The sequence below is a fragment of the Myotis brandtii genome, unplaced genomic scaffold (assembly GCF_000412655.1).
Source record: "Myotis brandtii unplaced genomic scaffold, ASM41265v1 scaffold71, whole genome shotgun sequence".
Taxonomy (NCBI): Eukaryota; Metazoa; Chordata; class Mammalia; order Chiroptera; family Vespertilionidae; genus Myotis; species Myotis brandtii.
In genome coordinates, this window is record NW_005370787.1 from 1,086,108 (window position 1) to 1,095,598 (window position 9,491).

At 36.6% G+C, this 9,491-nt stretch overlaps 1 protein-coding gene across 1 annotated transcript in view; it reads right to left on the minus strand.

The window, feature by feature from the left end:
* The window catches only part of HS6ST3 (heparan sulfate 6-O-sulfotransferase 3), a gene marked incomplete at its 5' end in the record, with an annotated part of 712,237 nt that overhangs the window by 702,074 nt on the left and 672 nt on the right, over positions 1-9,491 (minus strand). The window lies entirely within an intron of this gene.

Here is a 9,491-nt window from a genome sequence, read left to right on the forward strand (position 1 = left end):
CTGAAAGTTTGTATGTTCTTCATGGGTGATGTTCCCAGCAAGCCAAATCCCCTCTGATGGCTGGGAGAAATGAACTTAACACATATGCACCAATCCCAATAGATGTACTTGGTATGGATGATGCACTGAATATTGTTTTTTGTCATCTACAAATACATATGTTGAATTGTTTTGCTCATGGCATTTTGACTCTTGGAATTAAAGCAGTTAATTGATAGTCCTTGTACCAAGTTCCTTGTGCCAAGCCTCCTCAGATACCAACTTTATTTAACTACTAGAGGCCCGATGCACGAAAATTTGTGCAAGAGTAGGCCTTCCTTCCCTCGGCTGCCGGCACCACTTCCCTCCGGCACCGGGGATACGGGCTGGCTTCCCTCGGGCCCAAGCTTCGTCAGGAAGGACATCTGGAAGACATCCAGTCTAATTAGCATATTACCCCTTTATTATTATAGATTTTTCAGTATCTAATGTTACGAGATTCCAGATTCATAATGCTTTGCACTGAGAGTTGCATGTATGCATACTTTCAAGCATCTCATATCTCCCCTATACTAAATATGGAAATAGTGTATCAAAAGTCATTTAAAACTAAAAATATTAGAATTATTTCAAATGTAGTACAGTGCCTTTTCTTTCTCACCTTTTACCTTCAGAGACTTAGAGCTGCAAACATATTACTCTTAATTTTCTAAATGTTCGTGGAAGAAAATCCAGCTACAGAAAACACTCATTTTCTGAATATGCTTTTGCAAACTACAGCCAGTTTTGCAAACTATTTTGTCATGCTTTAACTAATATTGTTATATAATTTCAAATTCATAAAATACTATACACAGATGTAATATAAACTGTGTGCTATATACTATGCATCATAATCCAGCTCTAACTGCCCAAATCTGTCACTATTACCAACTGACTCTGGGGCACTTACATGACAAAACACCCAAATTTAGCATTATTTTTATTACTCAGCAAAAAGTCCTTTGTCAGTGGTGACCGCTCCTCTGTCCTGTTGCATTCACCTTTCTTTAGGTGGAGACTTAACAATCCATACAGAAAACATGTGGTACAGATATTAAAATAAAGGGTATGCCTCATCTGTAGAACTGAATGGGTCATGCACAAAATGAATTAGAAGAAATTTCAAACTATTTTAAGGCACTGTGCTAGTTATTCTCCATTTCCATCCCTCCATTCTCCATCTTTCTCTGCCTTGCTGTTGGCATGGAATGTATCAAGTAGCTCTCTTGTCCTTTAGTTTCCGTATGGATTCAGCCAATGGAGACAACAGGAAGAGATGGATAGATAGGAGGTGAAAGTGTCAAGAAAGTCCCTCCCCTACCGCTTCCTCTGTGCCTCAGCTCTATATTCCTGGCAGTAGCTGCTTTCTGCAAACAGCTCCTATGGGGAAGCCTTTCCTACCATGGAGACTGTAGCTTTTGTCAGGCTCCAGCAGACAGTGGATGCCGACAACATGGTTCTCTCCCTCTGTCTCTTAAGCCCAGGGAGGTTAACCATCTCCCCTTATTCCTAGTTGTGAAGTATTTCAGGTCCAATGTTTGTGCCTTTACCCCATCCATACCTCTGTAACTAGCCCCTTTGCAATACCTGATTGTGCCTCTGTTTACTGTCAAGATGCTGACTAATACATAGCAACCTGACACAGAAAACGAATGTATAAGTAAATAAAAGAGCTTCAGCAGCATTTAAATACACCAGCCCTCTGATTCAGATAGCCTCCTAGGTAGTTGATTACTTCCCATAAATGTACTAATGAGACAAACACTGCACACAAGATAAATTTCTGACCTCTACTTTCATTATTACCTTCTTTCTGATTCAGTTCTTTTAGGATTTCATTCTTCACCTTGACTACTTTTGTCCTTCTTCTCTCCTTCCTCTGTAGCATCCTTCTAATTTACACTCCGCATTGTCTGTTCTCTCTTCCATGGTATGTCACCTTGTTTTTTACTGTATTATACTGATCTTACCTTGAAATTTCCACACACAGGTTAAGTTACTGCATGTCTATCTGCAAAGTCATGTTTACTCATTTTTCTAGGTCTATGTTTTCATTTTTGAAGTAAACATATAAAATTCTACAAATTCCTAATTAAGGCACACAAAATATGGAAACTATCATCCAGGTTTACAGTCATACATCCATAACCTTGAATTCTTTGGGAGAAATACTCTGTTAAATCTAACATATAAATCTGGAAAACATCAAGGTGGTTAGCATTTCTACCCTCTTCTGTTTATAAAGAAACTAGAGGGCAGGAGCAACCATGAACATACAGTGTTAAATGCAAGATTCTGACAACAAATGACACAATATTTAGCAATAAAAGCATGGTAAGATATTAATCATAACAATGAACTACAAATATTTATGTGCCCACAGGCAACCAATTCAATTTCACTGCAGGATTGCTTCACTTATTAATTTAGTTGTATGTGTTTAAACATTTTTGTTGCTGTTTCATTAATTTCCCATTAAAAAATATACAATGATATGCTGAAGAAAAGAAAGACAAGTTTCCATTCAACAATATTCATTAAGTGCCCATTGAGTGTTCATGGTATCTTAAGAATTAACATTTACTTTTATCATTCATGGTTTTAAAAGTTTAAAAATTCATTTCTGCATCATTCAGGATGAAAAGTTTGATTCAAAAAGGATAGTACAGGTTTATCTATCACTTTATTTTTACACAAAACAGTATGAACATATAAGATTAGTCCAATGAGAAAATAATAGCTAACTCTTCTATGTGTCAGGTTCTATGGCATTCAATATGAAATAGTACTATTCCTCCCATTTTCCAGAGACGGAAACTGAAGTATGAAGCAAAGAACTGACTTGTTCAGGGGTAAATGACAGTAAGTGGTTGAGCCAGATTAAACTCTAGCTAGTTTGACTTTACAGTCCATGCTCTTAAACATTAGCCTAATTAGATTCACAAATTGAGCATCAGCACAATTTTCAGTCATTTTCAGTGGTTGATAAATTTGTCATTGATTTCTTCCAATTTCTCGTGAGGACTTTTTTTTCCTAACTCAGGGTCTCTCCCATTGCTCTCCAATATCACAATCTCTAGCCAAAGGACCTCGACAATCTAATTTAGACTAATAGTGATCCAGCATCTACATTATTTACGCTTTTTCATCCTCCCATCCTACTGCAAAGTTCCCATGCTCTCCATTTAGGCTATTTTTTCCAAAGTGAAAATGAATGATGAGATTAGTCTTCCCAAGAGGCAAGTCTATAAATTTCTGATTTGTAGTAACATTCTCAATGATCCAACAAGCCCTGGTCTCTATGCTCACTTTTACTCCTGTTCTAGAGAATCAGGAGAGTTGATATCTTGTTAATTATGGAAGGCAACTATAAAAGATTTGTACCTGAAATAAGAGAGTCATGATACAAAGCTTTTAATAATTCCATCTTTAAAACCACCATCTTGTCAAGTTATGCTGATGTTCTTACAAGGTAATCTGGAGCATCTTCTATAGGTCAGTCTCTGTGCTGGGAATTTACATGTGTTTTACTGAGCAACTATATTTGCTGGAAGAAGATATAAACCAATAACACTGTCTAAGTTAAATGTTTAGTAGACTTCCCAACAGATAGTTAAATTCTAAGCTATACTTAAAATAAAATTATTATCAGGCAATTAATATCAACAGAGAATATATAGATGATATCTATAATTTAACAAACTCAAAAACAAGATAAATGATTACTACAAAATACTAATTTGGGTTCCCCATTTAATTGTTTTCATACTAAACCTATTTCTTGGCCCAATAATTAATTTATTTCATGACTCTTAAAATCACATTAGGATTTGCCAGTCTCAATTAAACCTGTTTAATTCATTATCAAGCATAAATAACTTTCAAATGACATAAGCCTCTGATTGTCCTTAGTCAAAATGAGACGATAATAATTAGCTTTGGGGAATAATAATATAAGAGTCTAAGATAAAGCAAATCTACATTGTTAGTGGTTAAATTTACCTACCTTCCAATTATCGCATGAACATTCATATTTCTCTAAAATCAACCCTTTCAAAAATTCCAAGGCAACCAGCAAGAAAAAGGCAGAAAAATAAATCACCTATTACATTTACCACCCCCACCCTTATTTCCACAATTCAAAAAACTAAATGGGTTTAATTCAACCTCTTTCAGATTTACAGCAAATATTGGTGGTTTCAACCAGAGGCAATACATTAAGAGAACATATACGTGGATATAGGATATAGACAGCACAATCTCCTGTCTCCTTAGTTTCTACACCGCACACAAATCTGATGGTGAAAATTAACTTTCTTTGCAGTTCAACATTTGTAATTAGAAGAGACATCAAAAAGATTATGCTTTCAAAAGCAGTATGGGCCACAATATTCTTGTCTTTGAAACAGAGCTCTGTGGGCTTCCTTATATATTTTAGCCTGCTGTCTAAAGGAAAAGCAATAACCAGATGATGTTTCAAAGTGGTTATGGTTTTTTGTGGCAAGTTGTGTTATATTTTCTCATCTTACCTTTTTACACTTATTATTAAGCATACATTCTAGTACACAGGACCTATTTATTGCTCTTGACCCTGAATGTATAAAACAGTCTATGCTATCAGACTGTGCTTGGCCAAAATTTCCCTGGTAGAAATATTGACAAAATGCTTGAAAACTGTTTAGTTCATTTATAATCCTGTTTGTTTGTTCATTTGTTTGTTTTATTTTGTTTTGTTTGCCTGGGACAGAAAAGGGGAGGAGGAAGATACCCTTAGATTAGAATGCAAGCCTTAAAATAAAAGGCCATATGTTGGCCCAGGAAGGATTTCCTTTTACAACATCAGTAGTTAATCATCCATGTCTAAAGTTTTCACTGCTGTGGAGCATGCCACTTCACAAAAGAGTTCATTCTCATTTTAGACAGTTACAAATTGTATAAAGTTCTTTTTACTCTGAGTTGAAATCCTTATCCCATCACTCCTATCTCACTTATGCTAGTTCTGTCCTTTGGAGAAATATTAAACAAGTCTCCTTTATCTTCCACATCTTCCTCCATTGAGCATTTAATGACAACTTTTATGTCTCTTTATTTTTCCCATCTCCTTATTAAATATTATCAGTTCCTTTGATTACTCCTCATATGACATGGTTCCCAGATGTTACGAATAAATAAGAGCTGTAGCTTGACTTAAAATTTATTTGGTATGCCCTGACCAGTGTGGTTCAGTTGGTAGGAGCATCATCCCATACACCAAAAGGTCGGTCTCTCTCTCTCTCTCTCTCTCTCTCATTTTTAATGTGTCCTAAATAGAATATAAAATGCAAAGAAGAGAACTGAAGTTTCCTTTATTTCTCCTTTATTTATCTATAATTGACACAATTGGAAGGACTGTCTAGAAGTTAAGAACCCAATGGTCCACCCAGGAGCCATGTCTATGCTATTCTTGTGATCACACACACACACACACACACACACACACACACTCACTCACATACATCCGTCATGGGGTGGATCTGTGATACAAGGTCAACCTCATCTCTCTGGCCAATTTATTTGCTTCAAATGAATAGTCACAAGTTCCAAACTGGACTATAAAGAGTCATTCCCCAAGATTGCAAGCTAAAACTCAGACAAGACCTGCTTCCCTCTCAGCTTGTGGAGGTATTAGATATGACAGCCATTTACCCATTTTGTAGAATAAGCCAATTGACAGAATGAGGTCCATGTGCAAAGAAAGTGGGGAGAAAGATTTCAAATCTCTAGTTCCAGTCATTTTTGAAACCAAGTCTACCCCTAACTTTCCTATTTCCTGGTTTAAGCCAATAATGCCCCCTGACTGAACCAAGTTTGCATTAGAGTTGTACCATTTGCAGCACAGAGTGTCCTGTCTAATACAATATTCATAAGGTTCAAACTACTCTACTAGGACGAACAGAATGCAGATCATAAAAAAGAAAAACTGCCATTCCACCCTACAAAAGGTTTGGATGGAATCTCTTTCCAGCATAATTTCAGAATTAGAGTGATACTCACTTACCAAAGAAGATTAAGGTCTATTTTCCTTAAGAGCCTAAGCTCATAGGGCTGACATTGTTTGTCCAAAACTGTATTCCTAGAACTTCAGAGTGCCTAGCACATAGTAGGTGAATAAGACACTCTCCACTATACTTTTCATAGTAAACAGTAGGCAAAACATTGAATAAACTTACTAAAATGAAGACATGAGTGCCCTGGAAAAAACATATCATTTCACATCCTTAAGATTAGATTACCGACTCGCCACATAAATAGTAGGACAAGATTATCTCTCCAGTCTCTTTTTAGCCATAAAATGTTATGATTCTATCAATACTCAACAACACTAAAGAAGAGTCTTCAAAAGACCTACGTATGCTTAGGGGGGAAACATACCATAACAAAGAAATATGTAATTGGAGAGAGAAAAAAAGCAAAAGAATATAATGAGAAGCAATCATCAATGATATGATAAAAGAGGTCTTCAGGTATGCCATCTTCCTATTAGTTTCCTATCTTGTGCTAACCAATTTTGGTGGTCAGAAATGCCCTTGGTGCTGGATCCAAACTGCCAGCCACCAAGCCTTTCTCCTTCCTGGGCCTTATGCATCTCCATTTAGAGTTGGCTTCCCACCTCTCACCATTCCAGACAGTGTTTCTTGTCACCAACAGAAGATATACTCAATGATTTTGTTTCCAATCTTGCTCCTTGCAATGGCTGATGCCCAAATGTCCATAATTTCCCATTTATTTCTGGTGTTTTGAATTTAGGATTCTGTCTCAATATAAACAATCATAAATGGCATCTCTATAAATTACTGGGGACTATTTACACTAAGCAGCTCTAAGGAACTGACCTCATATCCTTCTACTAGGGAAAATATTCTTATTATAGTTAACAACTAATGTCTAAGTGTTACTATATACTTGCATATTAAATATTAAGAACTTTATACCAGCATATTATACTATGAATATGTACTACATTAAGCACTTTGAATGCATTTTCTCACTTAGTTTTCATAACACCTCTGTGATAGAAGTACTAATAGCTACCTATGTTTAAAGATGAAGAATCTGAGGCTCAGAAATAATAAATTACTTCTGGTTGTACAGCTAGTAAGCACAAGAGCCATATCCATCTGAATCCAGAATCCTTGATCCGACCAATTACATGACTCACAAAAGCACTGATCCCTATGGGAAATTGGAAATGGGGTGTCCAAGAGGGGTACCAAAAGCTAAGGAAACTAAAATCACCATGCTCTACTTCTCGATTTGGCTTTGAGTCAGCTCTATTTGAAGAAGAACCTTGTTCCCATTATGTAGCAATAGATTATCTGCCATTTTGCATTGTGGAAATGTACCCTCCATTATCCAGGCTAATCTAGTTGAGTGTGTAGAATGTCGTACACAGACATTCCAATGACAGACAACTAATTCAATCTTCTGTGTGAGGAAGATGCTACTGAACATCTCTTCAATTTTTTTCTCCATAGCTTTTGATGAAAGGCACCTCACATATTCCTTCCTACAGCATCTAGAGAAGAAAAGTAATTTAGAGTACCAAAAAAGGGAGAGAAAGAAGAAAGGTTATAAGAAGTGCTATTCCCCCAAAATATATATATAAAAAAACACACACACACACACACACACTAACACAAAAATTAGAATTAAAAAATAAGTGAATCAGTGCAGGGTGATTATCTGGTAACTTGAGAATCAGGAAGAAGTGAATGCTTGTGGCCCGTTGCTAAACAAAGAAAAGCATTGGACTGTGCATTAGAAACCATATGTTCAAATAGTCAAGGTGGAATTTTCCTACATCACAGAGTAGAGAGGTATTGAGTATTTCCTTCAGAAGTGAGACCTTACTGCTATAATCTATGCTGGGTCTGTAGCAGCAGCATCATTTCACCATTAAGCAAAAATCCCATTATTTTTAGGTTCCATAATCTCTAATTCCTCCAAAATCTTAAACCTATTCACTAAGACTTATATACATCAGTAAAAAATAATACTGATACCTACCGAAGGGTCATTAGACATTTCTATGTGATAATCAAGGTTTCTAGTTTGAGTGAAATGGGAATCAGACTATCAAACTCTTTGTGGTCATTCAGGAATTAATACATAACGGTCTAAGTCCGAAAAGTACAACTTTGGGTAGAATGCAGCAGAGATTCCCTCTCACTGAAATAATAATTTTGTTTGTTAGGAAGTATAGAAGTAATAATTAATTGGAAAATTGTCTTAAGCTAAATAGAGGAGCAGGATCTAAAATACTACACAGTTAGAAATACTTAAAAGTAAAATATCCATAAAATACACTAAGTCTAATGCCTTCATTCCAAGTCTAACTATTTTTTATTCTCACCAATTTCCATTAAACAGGGAAAGGAGCAGGGAGGAGAGAAAGCATTTGAAAAACTGCCAGAGTAAAAAATCCCATAATGAAATTTTGCTCATTCTTCGAGAAATGAAGTAGAATTAGATGCTTCAGTGGTGGTGAATTCTAGAATCTGGGTAGCTGCCAGTAAATGAAGCTTTTCCATAATGTCAAATGCAAAAGCTATCTGATATCAACATATTGAGCTTGAGTTTTTAAATTCCTATTTCCTTACACCAAATTGTTTGAAACCTTTGAGATAAAAACTTCAATAAACTAGTGTTCCAAGCTTTTAATATTTCAGTCCCTTGAGCAAGCATGTCAGATTAATCTTCAAATTGCAATGGGCAGAAAGAACATTCAACCAAATTCTTAAACCCATGTCTCTCTCAAAGGATGTTAATAATGTAAGCAGTTTCATTGGCTATTAAGATGTCAAACTTTCCTAGTTCTCAGCAGTATCACTATTTAACAGGGGGAGGGGGGAAAGGCCATTCTTTCCTGAAAGGAGGGGATTTTACTTACTATATCTTTGTGTCCACTTAGCATTGAGCATATTGCCAGGCACACAGTAGGCATTTAACAAATACTTTTTGAATGAGTTGATGGATTGGCCTGGGGGAAAGTGGAAATCTTGCTGAGAGCAGCATTCAAAATCCTGCCATTGCTCAGCAACAAAAACCATTTCCAGAATTAGGGTTATCAAGGTAGGAGCAGGAATTTGAACATGTATCTTCCAAGTGCCATCAAGAGGATGGTTTCCTGAGCTGGCGAGCAGCCACCTAAGAGCCACTCAAAGAGGAATCAGACTCCTCTTCAGCCTCACCATGCCTGGAAAACTCCTGCCCTGCCTCTCTACCCCCAACTCCCTCCTCTGTCTTTTACTGGACTTGGGTTTCCACTCACAGAAGTTAAGTACAAGCTTCTACCTTGCTGATCTAACTCAGGCCTCCTCGCCATTCCAAGGTTTTCCAAGCATTGCTCAGAGGGACGCCACACCATGCTAGGCACAAGGAAGGAGACACACAAATGGCTCCCCACACATTTGAAGGAAGAAAGAGGGCGA